Consider the following 16,330-nt stretch of genomic DNA (forward strand, 5'->3'; position numbering starts at 1 on the left):
GTTGAAGGTAGACAAATTCAGACTGGAAATGAGGCATAATTTTTAACAGTGCCAGTAATTTATCTTTGGAACAACTTACCAAGGGTCATGGTAGATTTATTAAATTGAGATTAGGTATTTTTCTAAAAGTATATCTTGGGGAAATACTATGGACTGTGTTATACAGGAGGTCAGACTAGATCAGTGGTGAAGACGTGCTGGTCGCTGCTTCCCGCAGCTCCCATTGGCCGGGAATGGCGAACTGTGGCCACTGAGAGCTGCGAGCAGCCATGTAAACAGACTGTCTGGCAGCCCACTAGTGGATTACCTTGATGGGCCGCATGCAGCCCGCCGGCCACAGGTTGCCCAACACTTCTCTAATGGCTGGCACCAGCAAATATACATGGCCTACAACTATCACACAGCTAAGAGACTTCTCCCTCAGGTCAAATACTGGAGGCTACTGCTGTTAGTGCTGAAAGTTCTCTGCAGATGATCATGGAGTCAGTATGCAAACATGGACTCTGCTGCACAAGTGCTTCAGATAGTATGTACATATATTGTAAGGATCAAAACGAATGAGGATAGCAAAAGGACTTGGAGGGAAACAATTTTGGGAAGATGATTATTATTAATTATTATTTGTATTCCAGTAGTGCCCCAGTCATGGACCAGGATGACACTGTGGTAGGTTCTGTTCAAATACAGAATAAAATAGGCAGTCTCTACCCCAAAGCTTTCAATCTAAGAGCTTACAAGTTTCATGAGCTAATGTATTCCCCTGTGATGTCTCATTTTAAATAGTTTAATGCATATTATGCTACACAGTTTAAAGATCACATTAAAAAAGAGTCCCATAACAACCTAGCAGGATGGAAAAACTCAGGAAAATACAGCTCTTTTTACTTATGAAGTTTTTTCTAGACTCAGTTTACCCATTAAAAGAATATTCTCCAGACAAAAAATGCTGTAGACAGTAATTTCACCTGCCAAACCAAAGTGGAAATGAGGATAAAGAACAATTTTAAGGCTTAAATTAAAATTTCTATTCCAAACTTCTGGAGACATTAAGCTGCTTAACCTATACGTATTAAAATTCATTCCAAAAATATAAAAAAAAAACACCATCAGCTATACTATGTTAAATATTGATCAGAAGAGCTGGCAATACATTCCTGACATTATAGTTTATATACATATTGACTTGTTTATTTCAATTTTTAATAAAAATGGGCCAAAATAGAGGCTCTGAGCATCCAGCCAATTATTTCAAGTTGCAAAATCAAAATACACATCTCAGTCAGCTTCACTCTTTTTATGAAGGAGCAGCTTTTAGTGTTTATTTACTGTAATTCAAATAATAATAAAAAGTCACGTATCAAAAAGGTTCTAGGCACTCTCACATATATTTAATACCATAATGAAACTCCAGCAGCATTGAAATAACTATTCGAAAATCATTTTGACAGCCAACCACCTACTAATATCACCTTTCCACCCCTTCATTGTTCTGGGAACATACCATCAGTCCTCTCCAAAGACATCAGAGTTGTAGAGTTTAAGGCCAGAAGGGCCATTATAATCCTGTAGAACTATCTCCTGAAAAGCCAAAGCACCTCACCCAGCAATTCCTGCATCAAGCCCACTACTTCTGATCGAGCTACAGCATTAAAAAAAAAAAAATCCAGACCACTTTAAAGAGTTCAGATAATGGAGAATCTACCACACCCCTCAGTAAGTTGTCTCAATGGTTATTTACCTTAGGTCTTTTGCAGCATGCCTGGAAGGTCACCAAATTCAGGCTATTCTGGGCCAAAGAGGAGTGGGAAGCAAGTTCCAGAGTCCAGGAAACCCCCTCTCTTTTATAACAAGGGAGACCTAGTTTGAGTGCCACTGGTAATGGCAACTATGGCAGGGTGACCCAGGGAGAGAGGCAATCCCTCAGGTAGGCCAGTCCCAGGCAAATACTAATAATAATACCTCAATGCAGTAGCTCAGACTCCCCTTATTCTCCTCATAGGACAGGTAAGCAAATGAGTCCCACAGTGTGCCCTAACATTCAACTAATACAGTCTCTTTTGGACTGGGGTAGGATAGCATTCCATAGCGCTCTTAGGGAATGTTCTGCCAGCAGGCCTCCCACTGTTATTTCCCTGATTGCAACTGTGGAAGGGTATATCTGGCTCCTTCCAAAAAAAATAAAATAAAAGTGTGTGTGTGGGGGAGCATTTCTGTATATGGACTAAAAATATAGTTTTAATCCAAATAAAGCAAATGTAGCTACCTTGCACTCTCCAATCTTTCTTTATCCTTTCTCCAGCCAAGCTTCTGTCTGTCTCAGTTTATTTTTTCTTTTATTCTTTCATTTTCTGTTTGTATTACTTCCATGAGCTTTAATCACCTGCAAAGAAAAAAAACGAAGCTTCACATCTTCTCAGATGTATTACAGACTGCAATTCTGGACTGTCTCTTTATATTATAATCCTTCACAGTTATATCCATAGATAGCCTTCACTTTGGTTTCATTCTAGTCTTTTTTTTTTTTTTCGTTATCCTCTCTTGAAATTTCTTACATTTCCATGTGCTGGGGAGGAGGCCTTTTCTTTTCAGCTTGAGATAATGCGATTTCAGAAATCTGTTTCGTTCCTTCACATCAAAGGAGTCTCCATTTCATTCAGCATATTTTGCACTGAACAATTCCTGCTTCCTTTTGTTGGTATTATACTTGCTTTATTTGTTAAGAGATATTTAATTGTACATTGTATGGCTCTTCAGTTCTTCCAGTAACTTGACTTTTCAGAACTAATTTGCTGGCATATAGAATTTACAGCACCCCCACCATTACCTGTTTCTCTGTTTCCTTCCTCCATTGTTAGGAGATTAATTCTAAACAAATGGCTTTACAGGATAGTTACACTGTAAAGATCTTAAACTGCCTTGACATCCATGAGGTACTTTTAAAATGAATGTTTAGATTCCTTGGAGACAATGAAGATTATGATTATTTTATAATCATTATTTTTCTCCCCAATTTCATTTGGTCTTTACATTTTCCCCTGCATTAGAGTGTATTAATCTTATGCTAAAACTAGTCTTGGGATGTTCCTACATTGCATAGAATTAAAGGCATAATGATCAAAGTTGTGAATATATGAAGCAATAAAAAGCTTTCACTGTTGATGAAATGTTGGATAAAAGCCAAGACATTAAATAAAATGCAAAAGTTGTTTACTGCTTGTATATTCCAATGCCATAAACATCACTGTCATGTGCACAAGATACTCAATGTTTCAAATAGTTCATTTGAAACTATTTCAATATGTTAAACAATTCATAGGGTAAAATTCATAATTGAATAATGTGAAGGTGACACATTTTCAGCAGTATGCATAAAGAAATAACATTTTAGGTGGTTTTAAACATTCAGTAAGGAAACATTCGCACCACTGAAGTATCAGTTTTAGTTTAGACAAGCACTTATAGTATCATTTAGTGAATATTCATTAATATTAACAATAGGTGAACTTCAAAAGTTTGGGATGCTGGTTTTGAATCAGAACCAACAGTGCATATATTTATGAAAGCCTACTGAGAGTCAAAATTCTCTCTTCTCTGCCTTCAATCCTCCTCCCTCTCTCTCTCCCCCCAGTTTAAAAATATTGTTCTGCCTTCCCTCACTCTGATCTTTCCTTTCCTGAAACTCTTCTACACACCCTCAAATATTCCCTTTGATCCTTCCCTAGCTCTGACCCTTAAAGGGCTCCCTATCTTTGGTGATATTCCTTCAGCACGTATAGGGCCAGATTCTTTGGAATGTTCTGGCCGCTCAAAGCAGCCAGACTGTACTAGGGAGACTAGGGCCTGATTATTTTTTTCTACTGGACTTTGGCCATGTCTCTCTAGCCAAATCTCATAAGACTCCCTAGAATTCTTTGTCTCCTTCTCATTCCAGGGAAAGCCTTCAACTGTTTAAAGAACAGGAGTACTTGTGGCACCTTAGAGACTAACAAATTTATTTGAGCATAAGCTTTCGTGGGCTACAGCCCACTTCATCGGATGCATAGAATGGAACATATAGTAAGGAGATATATATACACATACAGAGAAAATGAAAAGGTGGGAGTTGCCCTACCAACTCTAAGAGGCTAATTAATTAAGATGAGCAATTATCAGGAGGAGAAAAAAAAAGCTTTTGTAGTGATAATCAAGATGGCCCATTTCACACAAAAACAACAAGGAGTCTGGTGGCACCTTAAAGACGAACAGATTTATTTGGGAATAAGCTTTCGTGGGTAAAAACCTCACTTCTTCGGATGCATAGAGTGAAAGTTACAAATGCAGGCATTATATACTGACACATGGAGAGCAGGGAGTTACTTCGCAAGTGCAGAACCAGTGTTGACAGGGCCAATTCGATCAGGGTGGATGTAGTCCACTCCCAATAATAGATAAGGAGGTGTCAATTCCCGGAGAGGAAAAGCTGCTTCTGTAATGAGCCAGCCACTCCCAGTCCCTATTCAAACCCAGATTAATGGTGTTGAATTTGCAAATGAATTTTAGTTCTGCTGTTTCTCTTTGAAGTCTGTTTCTGAAGTTTTTTTGTTCAATGATAGTGACTTTTAAATCTGTAATAGAATGACCAGGGAGATTGAAGTGTTCACTTACTGGCTTATGTATGTTACCATTCCTGATGTCCAATTTGAGTCCATTTATTCTTTTGCGGAGGGACTGTCCGGTTTGGCCAATGTACATAGCAGAGGGGCATTGCTGGCACATGATGGCATATATAACATTAGTGGATGTGCAGGTGAATGAGCCCTTGATGGTGTGGCTGATATGGGTGGCTCCTCTGATGGTGTCGCCAGAGTAGATATGGGGACAGAGTAGGCAACGAGGTTTGCTACAGGGATTGGTTCCTGGGTTGGTGTTTCTGTGGTGTGGTGAGTAGTTGCTGGTGAGTATTTGCTTCAGGTTGGGGGGTTGTCTGTAAGCGAGGACTGGCCTGCCTCCCAAGGTCTGTGAGAGTGAGGGATCATTTTCCAGGATAGGTTGTAGATCGTGGATAATGAGCAGGAGAGGTTTTAGCTGGGGGCTGTATGTGATGGCCAGTGGTGTTCTGTTATTGTCCTTGTTGGGCCTGTCCTGTAGTAGATGATTTCTGGGTACCCGTCTTGCTCTGTCAATCTGTTTCCTCACTTCCCCAGGTGGGTATTGTAGTTTTACGAATGCTTGATAAAGATCTTGTAGGTGTTTGTCTCTGTCTGAGGGGTTGGAGCAAATTCAGTTGTATCTTAGGGCTTGGCTGTAGACAATGGATTGTGTGATGTGTCTTGGATGGAAGCTGGAGGCACGTAGGTACGTATAGCAGTTAGTAGGTTTCCGGTATAGGGTGGTGTTTATGTGACCATCACTTATTTGCACTGTAGTGTCCAGGAAGTGGATCTCTTGTGTGGACTGGTCCAGGCTGAGGTTGATGGTGGGGTGGAAATTGTTGAAGTCCAGGTGGAATTCTTCAAGGGCCTCCTTTCCTTGGGTCCATACGATGAAGATGTCTTCAATGTAGCATAAGTAGAGGAGGAGCACTAGGGGACGAGAGCTGAGGAAGCGTTGTTCTAAGTCAGCCATAAAAATGTTGGCATACTGTGGAGCCATGCGGGTACCCATAGCAGTGCCACTGACTAGAAGGTATAAGTTGTCCCCAAATCTGAAGTGGTTGTGGGTGAGGACAAAGTCACAAAGCTCAGCCACCAGGCTTGGTGTGGCCTCATCAGGGATACTGTTCCTGACAGCTTGTAGTCCATCCTCATGTGGAATATTGGTGTAAAGTGCTTCTACATCCATGGTGGCCAGGATGGTGTTTTCAGGAAGAAGACCAATGCATTGTAGTTTCCTCAGGAAGTCAGTGGTGTCTCGAAGATAGCTGGGAGTGCTGGTAGTGTAGAGTCTGAGGAGAGAGTCCAAATAGCCAGATAATCCTGCTATAAGAGTGCCAAAGCCTGAGATGATGGGGCGTCCAGGGTTTCCGGATTTATGGATCTTGGGTAGCAAAAGAATAAATGGACACAAATCGGACATCAGGAATGGTAACATACATAAGCCAGTAAGTAAACACTTCAATCTCCCTGGTTATTCTATTACAGATTTAAAAGTTACTATAATTGAACAAAAAAACTTCAGAAACAGACTTCAAAGAGAAACAGCAGAACTAAAATTCATTTGCAAATTCAACACCATTAATCTGGGCTTGAACAGGGACTGGCTGGCTCATTACAGAAGCAGCTTTTCCTCTCCTGGAATTGACATCTCCTCATCTATTATTGGGAGTGGACTATATCCACCCTGATTGAATTGGCCCTGTCAACACTGGTTCTGCACTTGCGAAGTAACTCCCTGCTCTCCATGTGGCAGTATATAATGCCTGCATCTGTAACTTTCACTCTATGCATCCAAAGAAGTGAGGTTTTTACCCACGAAAGCTTATGCCCAAATAAATCTGTTAGTCTTTAAGGTGCCACCAGACTCCTTGTTGTTTTTGTAGATACAGACTAACACCCTGATACTTGACAAGTGTTTAGATATGAATATAGTGACAACCACCCTTTTGACCAACACACCAGGGATTCAAACAGGGACCTTTGGAGCTTAAAGGTTGAGATAAAGAAGCAAGACTTTGGGGACTGTAACAGCTCATATCCTCTGTGAATCAGCACAGAGAATAGAGTAATCAAGATCTGTAATACACACTTACCACTGGGTTATAATAGCATCTCGACTAGCAGGAGCTATTACCAGACCTGCTGAACCACAAGATGGATTTCACCAAAAGGAGGGTTAAAAATAGGCTGTGTCATAAGAACGGCCATACTGGGTCAGACCATAGGTCAATCTAGCCCAGTAGCCTGTCTTCCGACAGTGGCCAATGACAGGTGCCCCAGAAGGAATGAACAGAAAAGGTAATCATCAAGTGATCCATCTCCTGTTGCCCATTCCCAGATTCTGGCAAACAGAGGCTAGAGACACCATCCCTGTCCATCCAGGCTAATAGCCATTGATGGACCTATCCTCCATGAATTTATCTAGTTCTTTTTTGAACCCTGTTATAGTCTTGGCCTTCACAACATCCTCTGACAAAAAGTTCCACAGGTTGACTGTGTTGTATGAAAAAATACTTCCTTTTGTTTGGTTTAAACCTGCTGCTTATTAATTTCTTTTGGTGACCCCTAGCAATTGTGTTATAAGAAAGAGTAAATAACACTTCCTTATTTACAAAAAGAAGAACAGGAGTACTTGTGGCACCTTAGAGACTGACAAATTTGTTAGTCTCTAAGGTGCCACAAGTACTCCTGTTCTTCTTTTTGCGGATACAGACTAACACGGCTGCTACTCTGAAACCTGTCACTTCCTTATTTACTTTCTCCACACCAGTCATGATTTTATAGACCTCTATTATATCCCTCCTTAGTCGTCTCTTTTCCAAGCTGAAATGTCCCAGTCTTATTAATCTCTCCTCATATGGCAGCCGTTCCATACCCCTAATCATTTCTATTGCCCTTTTCTGAACCTTTTCCAATTCCAATATATCTTTTTTGAGATGTGGCGACCACATCTGCACACAGTATTCAAGATGTGGGTGTACCATGGATTTATATAGCGGCAATATGATATTTTCTGTCTTATTATCTATCCCTCTCTTAATGATTCCCAACATTCTGTTAGCTTTTTTTATTGCTGCTGCACATTGAGTGGATTTTTCAGAGAACTATCCACAATGACTCCAAGATCTTTTTTTTTAAGAACTATTCACAATGACTCCAAGATCTCTTTCTTGAAGAACCAAGAAATTGAAACAACGAGGAGTCCGGTGACACCTTAAAGACTAACAGATTTATTTGGGCATAAGCTTTCGTGGGTAAAAAAACCCACTTCTTTAGATGCAGATACAGACTAACACGGCTACCCCTCCACTACAAGAAATTGAAGTGTCCAAAATTTTCATGTGGTGGGGGCAGGGGAAGCGCTAGTTCAGTTAACAATTTAGGGTTTTCTGGCTCAGTTCACATAAAATATTCATCTAGGCAGCTGATTTAGATCGATGTTGCACTCAATAAACTTTATTCACTGTGATTAAGAAGCAAACAGCAAGAAATGTTTACTGCCAGCATTACTTACTCAGTGGCTGATGCTGCATCTTTACTCACATGAGTAATGATTACAACAACAGTTACTCCCATTGACTTCATCTGGAATACTCAGGTTGGCAATGCTTCAAGTGAACAAGGATTGCAGGATCACACCCTAAAATTTAATTGGATGTGCCATATAAATGAGCAATTCTACAGAATCACAGGTCAGTGTGTTGATCTCTAAAGCGCATAATAACACAGGCCTTATCTAGACTTGAAACCATCTTGCTAAGCCTTGTCCTGATACTTCACTGTGCTGGGATATTACCCATCATCTAGGGATTCTACCATGATATCTCAGGTTGGCAGACAATCATGCCTGTGTTCTGGGGCCTACTGGGGGATGAAATTAACTCCCTTTTCTCATCTCAGCCCTTCCCCCTGCTTTTACTCACCACCCAACACTTTTTTTCTACCCCAAACATCTTAAAACAAACTAACAAAACCCCCTATTCTCTTCATTAGTAGATACTTCTCCCTCATACAGGATCCCTCCCCACCCCTGTCTGTTCTGGTTGTGTTTTAACAAATATGAGGCATAAAAACCAATACAGAATAGAGAGACATAATGTCTACATTATGAAATTAGGCCGATTTTAGAGAAGTCGATTTTTATAAATTGATTTTATACAGTCGATTGCCTATGTCCACACTAAGCGCATTAAGTCAGCGGAGTGCATCCTCACTACTGTGGCTAGCATCGATTTACGGAGTGGTGCACTGTGGGTAGCTATCCCACAGTTCCCGCAGTCTGCACCACCCATTGGAATTCTGGGTTAAGCTCCCAATGCCTGATGGGGCAAAAACACTGTCACGGGTGGTTTTGGATACATGTTGTCAGTCACCCCTCCCTCCGTGAAAGCAACGTCAGACAATCGTTTTGCGCCTTTTTCCCGGGCAGATGCCACTCAGCACAGCTCGCTGTCACCACTGCTGTTGTGCACTGGGTGCTGCTGTCAGCAGACAGTGCAGTAGGACTGCTAACCATCGTCAGCCACAGCTTCCGCTGCAATTCTGCTCCCCTGCAGATGCCATACCACGGCAAGCATGGAGCCTGCTTAGCTCACCGTCACCACTGCTGTTGTGAGCATTGAAAACACCTCGCGCATTATCCTTGAGTACATGCAGAACCGGGCTAAGAGACGCCAGCACAAGGAAGATTTTGATGAGGACATGGACACAGACATTCCTGAAAGCACAGGCTGTGGCAATTGGGACATCATGGAGGCACTGGGGCTGGTTGATACAGTGGAACGCCAATTCTGGGCCAGGCAAACAAGCACAGACTGGTGGGACCGCATAGTGTTGCGGGTATGGGATGAATCACAGTGGCTGCGAAACTTTCGCATACATAAAGCCACTTTTCTGGAACTCTGTGAGTTGCTTTCCCCCACCCTGAAACACAGGAATACCAAGATGATAGCTGCCCTGACAGTTGAGAAACAAGTGGTGATAGCCCTGTGGAAGCTTGCAACACCTGACTGCTACCAGTCAGTCGGAAATCAATTTGGAGTGGGAAAGTCTACAGTGGGGGCTGCTGTGATTCAAGTAGCCAATGCAATCACTGACATTCTGCTATCAAGGGTAGTGACTCTGGGAAATGTGCAGGTCATAGTGGATGGCTTTGCTGCAACGGGTTTCCCTGACTGTGGTGGGGCGATAGATGGAACGCATATCCCACCTTGCCAACCAGTACATAAACCACAAGGGGTACTTCTCAATGGTGCTGCAAGCCCTGGTGGATCACAAGGGACGTTTCACCGACATCAACGTGGGATGGCAGGGAAAGGTGCATGACACTCGCATCTTTGGGAACTGTTCGAGCAGCTGCAAGAAGGGACTTACTTCCCAGACCAGAACATTACCGTTGAGGATGTTGAAATGGCAATAGTTATCCTTGGGGACCCAGCCTACTCCTTGTTCCCATGGCTCATGAAGCCTTACATAGGCAGCCTGGACAATAGTAAGGAGCAGTTCAACTATAGGCTGAGTAAATGTAGAATGGTGGTAGAATGTGCCTTTAGATGTTTAAACGCTCACTGGCGCTGTTTGCTGACTAGGTCAGACATCAGCACAACCAACATTCCCATTGCTATTGCTGTTTGCTGTGTGCTCCATAATATCTGTGAGAGTAAGGGGGAGATATTCATGGCGGGGTGGGAGATGGAGGCAAATTGCCTGGCATCCTATTATGAGCAGCCAGACATCAGGGTGATTAGAAGAGCATACCTAGGCGTGCTGTGCATCAGAGTGGCTTTGAAAACCAGTTTCATGACTGGGCAGGCTTCAGTGTGACAGTTGTGAGTGTTTCTCCTTGATGCAAACCTGACTCCCTTTGTTGATTTTAATTCCCTGTAAGCCAACTACACTCCCCCCTTTGAAATAAAGTAGCTATTGTTTTAAACCATGCATTCTTTCTTTAATAATTAAAAAAAAAGATAATGGACAAGGTAGCCCAGGTGGGGTGGGGGAGGAGGGAAGGACAAGGCCATATTGTTTATTGTAGCCACCCTACAAATCAAACTGCTTGAATGACAGCCTTCTGTTGCTTGGGCTATTCTCTGGAGTGGAGTGGCTGGGTGCCCGGAGGGCTATGGAACATGGGGAGGAGAGTAGGCGGTTATACAGTGGACGCAGCGGGGGTCTGTGTTCTTGTTGGCTTTCCTGCAGCTCCAACACATGCTTCATCATGTCTGTTTGCTCCCCCAACAGATGCTTCAGCATGTCCATTTTCTCTCCCATTAGCCTCAGCATCATGTCCTGCCTCCACTCTTCACGCTCACTCAATTCTTTCCTGGCCTCTGTCACTGAATGACTCCATGCATTGAGCTGTGCCCTATCAGTGCGGGAGTACTGCATCAGCTCGGAAAACATGTCATCTCGAATGCGTTTTTTTTTGCCTTCTGATCTGCAAGAACCGCATAGATAGAGATGATGGGGGAGTGTAGAAACATTTGTACCTGGGGGGAGATAAAAAGGGAGGGTAAAATTGTGTTGGCTTCTTACACCTTCATAACATGTGGGAATGTTTTCAAACCACAGCACCCCCTTTCCCAGAGCAAGCAATGGGTTGGTTTTCACATTTAAAAGGAGAGGCTGCAGTATTCAGGTAGATGTGCAGCACACACCTATCCCCACCCCACCACATGGCTATTCTCTGGGATGATCCCTTTTAGCCAAGCGCAAACAGCCCAGCATGAACAGAATACTTTTACAGTTCTCTTACAAAAATTCCCCTATTTCAACCAAGTGACCATGAACACTATTGCTTTTAAACCCTGTACTGTAGTTACAAATGTGCATTCACCAGAGGTGCCTTCTCCGGCTTTAGGGTCGGAGATCCCGCCTTGGGAGGGTATTGGCTCCAGGGTGATGAAAAGTTCCTGGCTGCTGGGGAGAACAGATTCACTGCTTGCCTGCTGCACATTCTCTTCCTCCTCCTCCTCCTCTTCCTCATCCACAAAATCCTCCTCCGTGTTCCGTGAGACTCCCCCCTTGCAGGTGTCCGTGGACAGTGGTGGGATAGTGGTAGGGTCTCTCCCTAGAATGGCATGCAGCTGTTCATAGAAGTAGCATGTGTGGGGCTCTGATCCGGAGTGACCGTTTGCCTCCTTTGTCTTTTGGTAGGCTTTCCTGAGCTCCTTAACTTTCATGCGGTACTGCTGTGTGTCCCTGGTATAGCCTCTGTCCAACATGCCCTGTGAGATTTTGACAAATATATTTGCATTTCTTCTTTTGGATCGAGTTCTGCCTGCACAGATTCTTTTCCCCATACAGCAATCAGATCCAGTGTCTCCCTTTCGGTCCATGCTGGAGCTCATTTGCGATTCTGGGACTGCATGGTCACCTGTGCTGCTGAGTGCTGAGCTCGCTATGCTGACCAAACAGGAAATGAAATTCAAAAGTTCCTGGGGCTTTTCCTGTGTACCTGGCTAGTGCATCAGAGTTCAAAGTGATGTCCAGAGCAATCACAATGGAGCACTCTGGGATCGCTCCCGGAGGCCAATACCATCAATTTACGTCTGCACTATCCCAAATTTGACCCAGCAAGGTCGATTTTAGCACTACTCCCCTCACCAGGGAGGAGTACAGAAGTCGATTTTAAAAGCCCTTTAGGTCAACGGAACAGGGTTGGTTGTGTGGACATATTTAAATTGACCTAACGTGGCTAAATTCAACCTAACCCCGTAGTGTAGACTAGGTGGGTGAGGTAATATCCTTTATTGGACCAATTTCTGTTGGTGAGAGAGGCAAGCTTTTGAGTTTACACAGAGCTCTTCTTGACAGTTTGACTCTCTCACTAACAGAAGATGGTCCAATAAAGGATATTACCTCACCCACCTTGTCTCTAATATCTTGGAACCAACATAGCTACAACAACACTGCATAGATAGAATGGAATCGTTTTCTTTGAATTGCTTTTTCATAGTGTCGCTGCCACTTATTTACTGTGAAATTATTGTACACTTTACTGTGTGCCTTGGCACAAGAATGGTTGCTTGGTAAATTACATTATTATTGCATTAATAGGTTAAGGATTCCATTGTCAAAGAGGAAAGTTTGCTACATATTTAAGTTTGGTATACAACTGTAGTGCTGATAAGATGCAACTAAAAAGTCACTTCAGTTTTGAATTTGTTCGGTTAGCATAGATTTTACACTGGATTCATTTCTATGATTGGTAACCTTTATAACATTTTTATCTCTATTTCAGTTACTATATTTGTACTGAATCAGTGATTTAGGAAGGCTGGGCATCTTTTTTCATATTCCTTTCTATCCATACTACTAAAAATGGAGTCAGCTCCCATTTCAAATGCTGTAACCAATTCTTCCCTGGACTCCCAGCTTTTCATTGCACCTGTCTGCTCCATCCAAAGGTCTGTGCCTAAAGTTATCTTCCCCTGAACACATTCTTTTTTCAGTTTCAGTTTCTCTTTTCATTTCTTCCTTTTGCAAGTTCCCTCTTTTATCTCTACTCTCCTTCAAATTCAAATTCAAGCTTCTCACTCTTGCCTCCAGAATCTGTCACAATGATACCCTGTCTACATCTTAGCCTTCATTTCCTTTAAGTTCCCATTCTAATGCATCTGATGCACCCAAACCAACTGCGTAAGCACTCTTTTTGTATCCCCACCTTAGGACTGGTCTATACTGGGAACTTACATTGGCAGAGCTACTTCCCTCAGGGGTGTGAAAAATCCACACCCTTGAGAGACATAGCCCTATACTGACCTAATCCCTGGTGTAAACAGTGCTAGGTTGACAGAAGAATTCTTCCGTCTTGGGGAGGTGGATTACCTATGCTGATAGTAGTGTCTACACTTAATCTGCTACAGCAGATAATTGGAAAAGCGATGTTATAGTTTATTCATGCATTTGGTCTCAAGCACATGAAAAATTCCTTAGATTTCAGTCTGAACCATTTTTAAGGTTTGAGGATTAATGGAAAAAAGTTTTTTATTTAGATTCAGACTCATGTAAGGCAAAAAGGGATCATTATGATTATCTAGTCTGACTTCCTGCATGGCACAGGCCACAGAACCTCACCCACCCCCTCCTGTAATAGACCTCGGTTTTTTTCTTCCTTATGTTCAGGTATTTGAAAAATAGTTGCAGTCATGAAATGTAGGTTCTCTTTTTTACACAAAGCAAAGCCAAATGTTAGATTTAACCACATCAATCTGTGATATGCTTTTGATATGTGGTCTGAATCCTGAAGATTCAAATACATTTTGTATGTCAGCTTTCTCAGATAGTTTATAGCACTAAACTTCATTTGTGTTGTTTTAGGCACTGGCTAAAGACATGTTGCTTGGGTTAAGACACTTTGGCAGTCACCAGGCAGACTTGTGCACAGTATAATAGCTTTCAGAGTTGTTCGTTTCCAGCCTGCAAGTCTGTAAGAAAGGTTATTCCCTGTTTTCCTGAAAAGTTTCTTTTTAGCAAGGAAATATTAAATCTAAGACTAGTTCATAATCTGCATAAGATGACAGGTTTTTGTTTGCTGGGTAGTTTATACTTTGGCCAGTCATGAAGGGGAAAAATCATCTGAAGTAACTTCTATTTTAATATTTTATGGTTCGACCAATGCGGGGAGGGACTAGATTACTTGCTCTGGTTTATGCCTAAAGACACAATGGTGCATAAGCTGCATCACCCTGGAAGGCATAGTGCCTCACAAACACTTATTCGAGACACATTTAACCCTGCAAGAGCTCTGGAGGGTAGTAATTTGCTGCTGGCTTATACTAGAAGTGAGTTATGACAGCCTGTGATGGGGTGCCACTCACCATGCTAGCACCTACTGCTGGTCATTTTGCAGATCAGCTCCACAAGTCGGTATGCCGTCACTGCTGCCCCTGGACCCATGTCGCTCCCAGGACTGTTGCATCCTCCTCACTCCTCCTAACCTAGTGAGGAGGGCTTTAAACTAGGTTCGACGGGGACAGGTGAGCAAAGCCCACAGGTAAGTGGGGAACATGGAGACCGGGGAGATGGGTCGGAAACGAGAGGGAGTGTGGGCTATATTGGCAGAGAGAAAGGAGAGTCAGGACAAAACTGGGAGGAAAGATCAAACCAGTATCTTAGATGCCTATATACAAATGCGAGAAGTATGGGGAATAAGCAGGAAGAACTGGAAGTGATAATAAATAAATACAACTATGACATTGTTGGCATCACTGAAACTTGGTGGGATAATACACATGATTGGAATGTTGGTGTGGATGGGTACAGCTTGCTCAGGAAGGATAGACAGGGGAAAAAGGGAGGAGGTGTTGCCTTATATATTAAAAATGTACACACTTGGACTGAGGTAGAGATGGACATAGGAGATGGAAGTGTTGAGAGTCTCTGGGTTAGGCTTAAAGGGGCAAAAAACAAGGGAGATGTCATGCTAGGAGTCTACTACAGGCCACCTAACCAGGTGGAAGAGGTGGATGAGACTTTTTTCAAGCAACTAACAAAATCATCCAAAGCCCAAGATTTGGTGGTGATGGGGGACTTCAACTATCCGGATATATGTTGGGAAAATAACACAGCGGGGCACAGACTATCCAACAAATTCTGCATTGGAGACAACTTTTTATTTCAGAAGGTTGAAAAAGCTACTAGGGGGGAAGCTGTTCTAGACTTGATTTTAACAAGTAGGGAGGAACTCGTTGAGAATGTGAAAGTAGAAGGCAGCCTGGGTGAAAGTGATCATGAAATCATAGAGTTTGCAATTCTAAGGAAGGATAGAAGGGAGAACAGCAAAATAGAGACAATGGATTTCAGGAAGGCAGATTTTGGGAAGCTCAGAGAGCTGATAGGTAAGGTCCCATGGGAATCAAGACTGAGGGGAAAAACAACTGAGGAGAGTTGGCAGTTTTTCAAAGGGACACTATTAAGGGCCCAAAAGCAAGCTATTCCGCTGGTTAGGAAAGATAGAAAATGTGGCAAAAGACCACCTTGGCTTAACCACGAGATCTTGCACGATCTAAAAAATAAAAAGGAGTCATATAATAAATGGAAACTAGGACAGATTACAAAGGATGAATAGAGGCAAACAACACAGGAATGCAGGGGCAAGATTAGAAAGGCAAAGGCACAAAATGAGCTCAAACTAGCTACGGGAATAAAAGGAAACAAGAAGACTTTTTATCAATACATTAGAAGCAAGAGGAAGACCAAAGACAGGGTAGGCCCACTGCTTAGTGAAGAGGGAGAAACAGTAACAGGAAACTTGGAAATGGCAGAGATGCTTAATGACTTCTTTGTTTCAGTCTTCACCGAGAAGTCTGAAGGAATGCCTAACATAGAATCATAGAATATCAGAGTTGGAAGGGACCTCAAGAGGTCATCTAGTCCAACCCCCTGCTCAAAGCAGGACCAATTCCCAGCTAAATCATCCCAGCCAGGGCTTTGTCAAGCCGGGCCTTAAAAACCTCCAAGGAAGGAGACTCCACCACCTCCCTAGGTAACGCATTCCAGTGTTTCACCACCCTCCTAGTGAAATAGTTTTTCCTGATATCCAACCTGGACCTCCCCCACTGCAACTTGAGACCATTGCTCCTTGTTCTGTCATCTGCCACCACTGAGAACAGCCGAGCTCCATCCTCTTTGGAACCCCCCTTCAGGTAGTTGAAGGCTGCTATCAAATCCCCCCTCATTCTTCTCTTCTGGAG

This window comes from Trachemys scripta, chromosome 2, assembly GCF_013100865.1.
Source record: "Trachemys scripta elegans isolate TJP31775 chromosome 2, CAS_Tse_1.0, whole genome shotgun sequence".
NCBI lineage: Eukaryota > Metazoa > Chordata > Testudines > Emydidae > Trachemys > Trachemys scripta.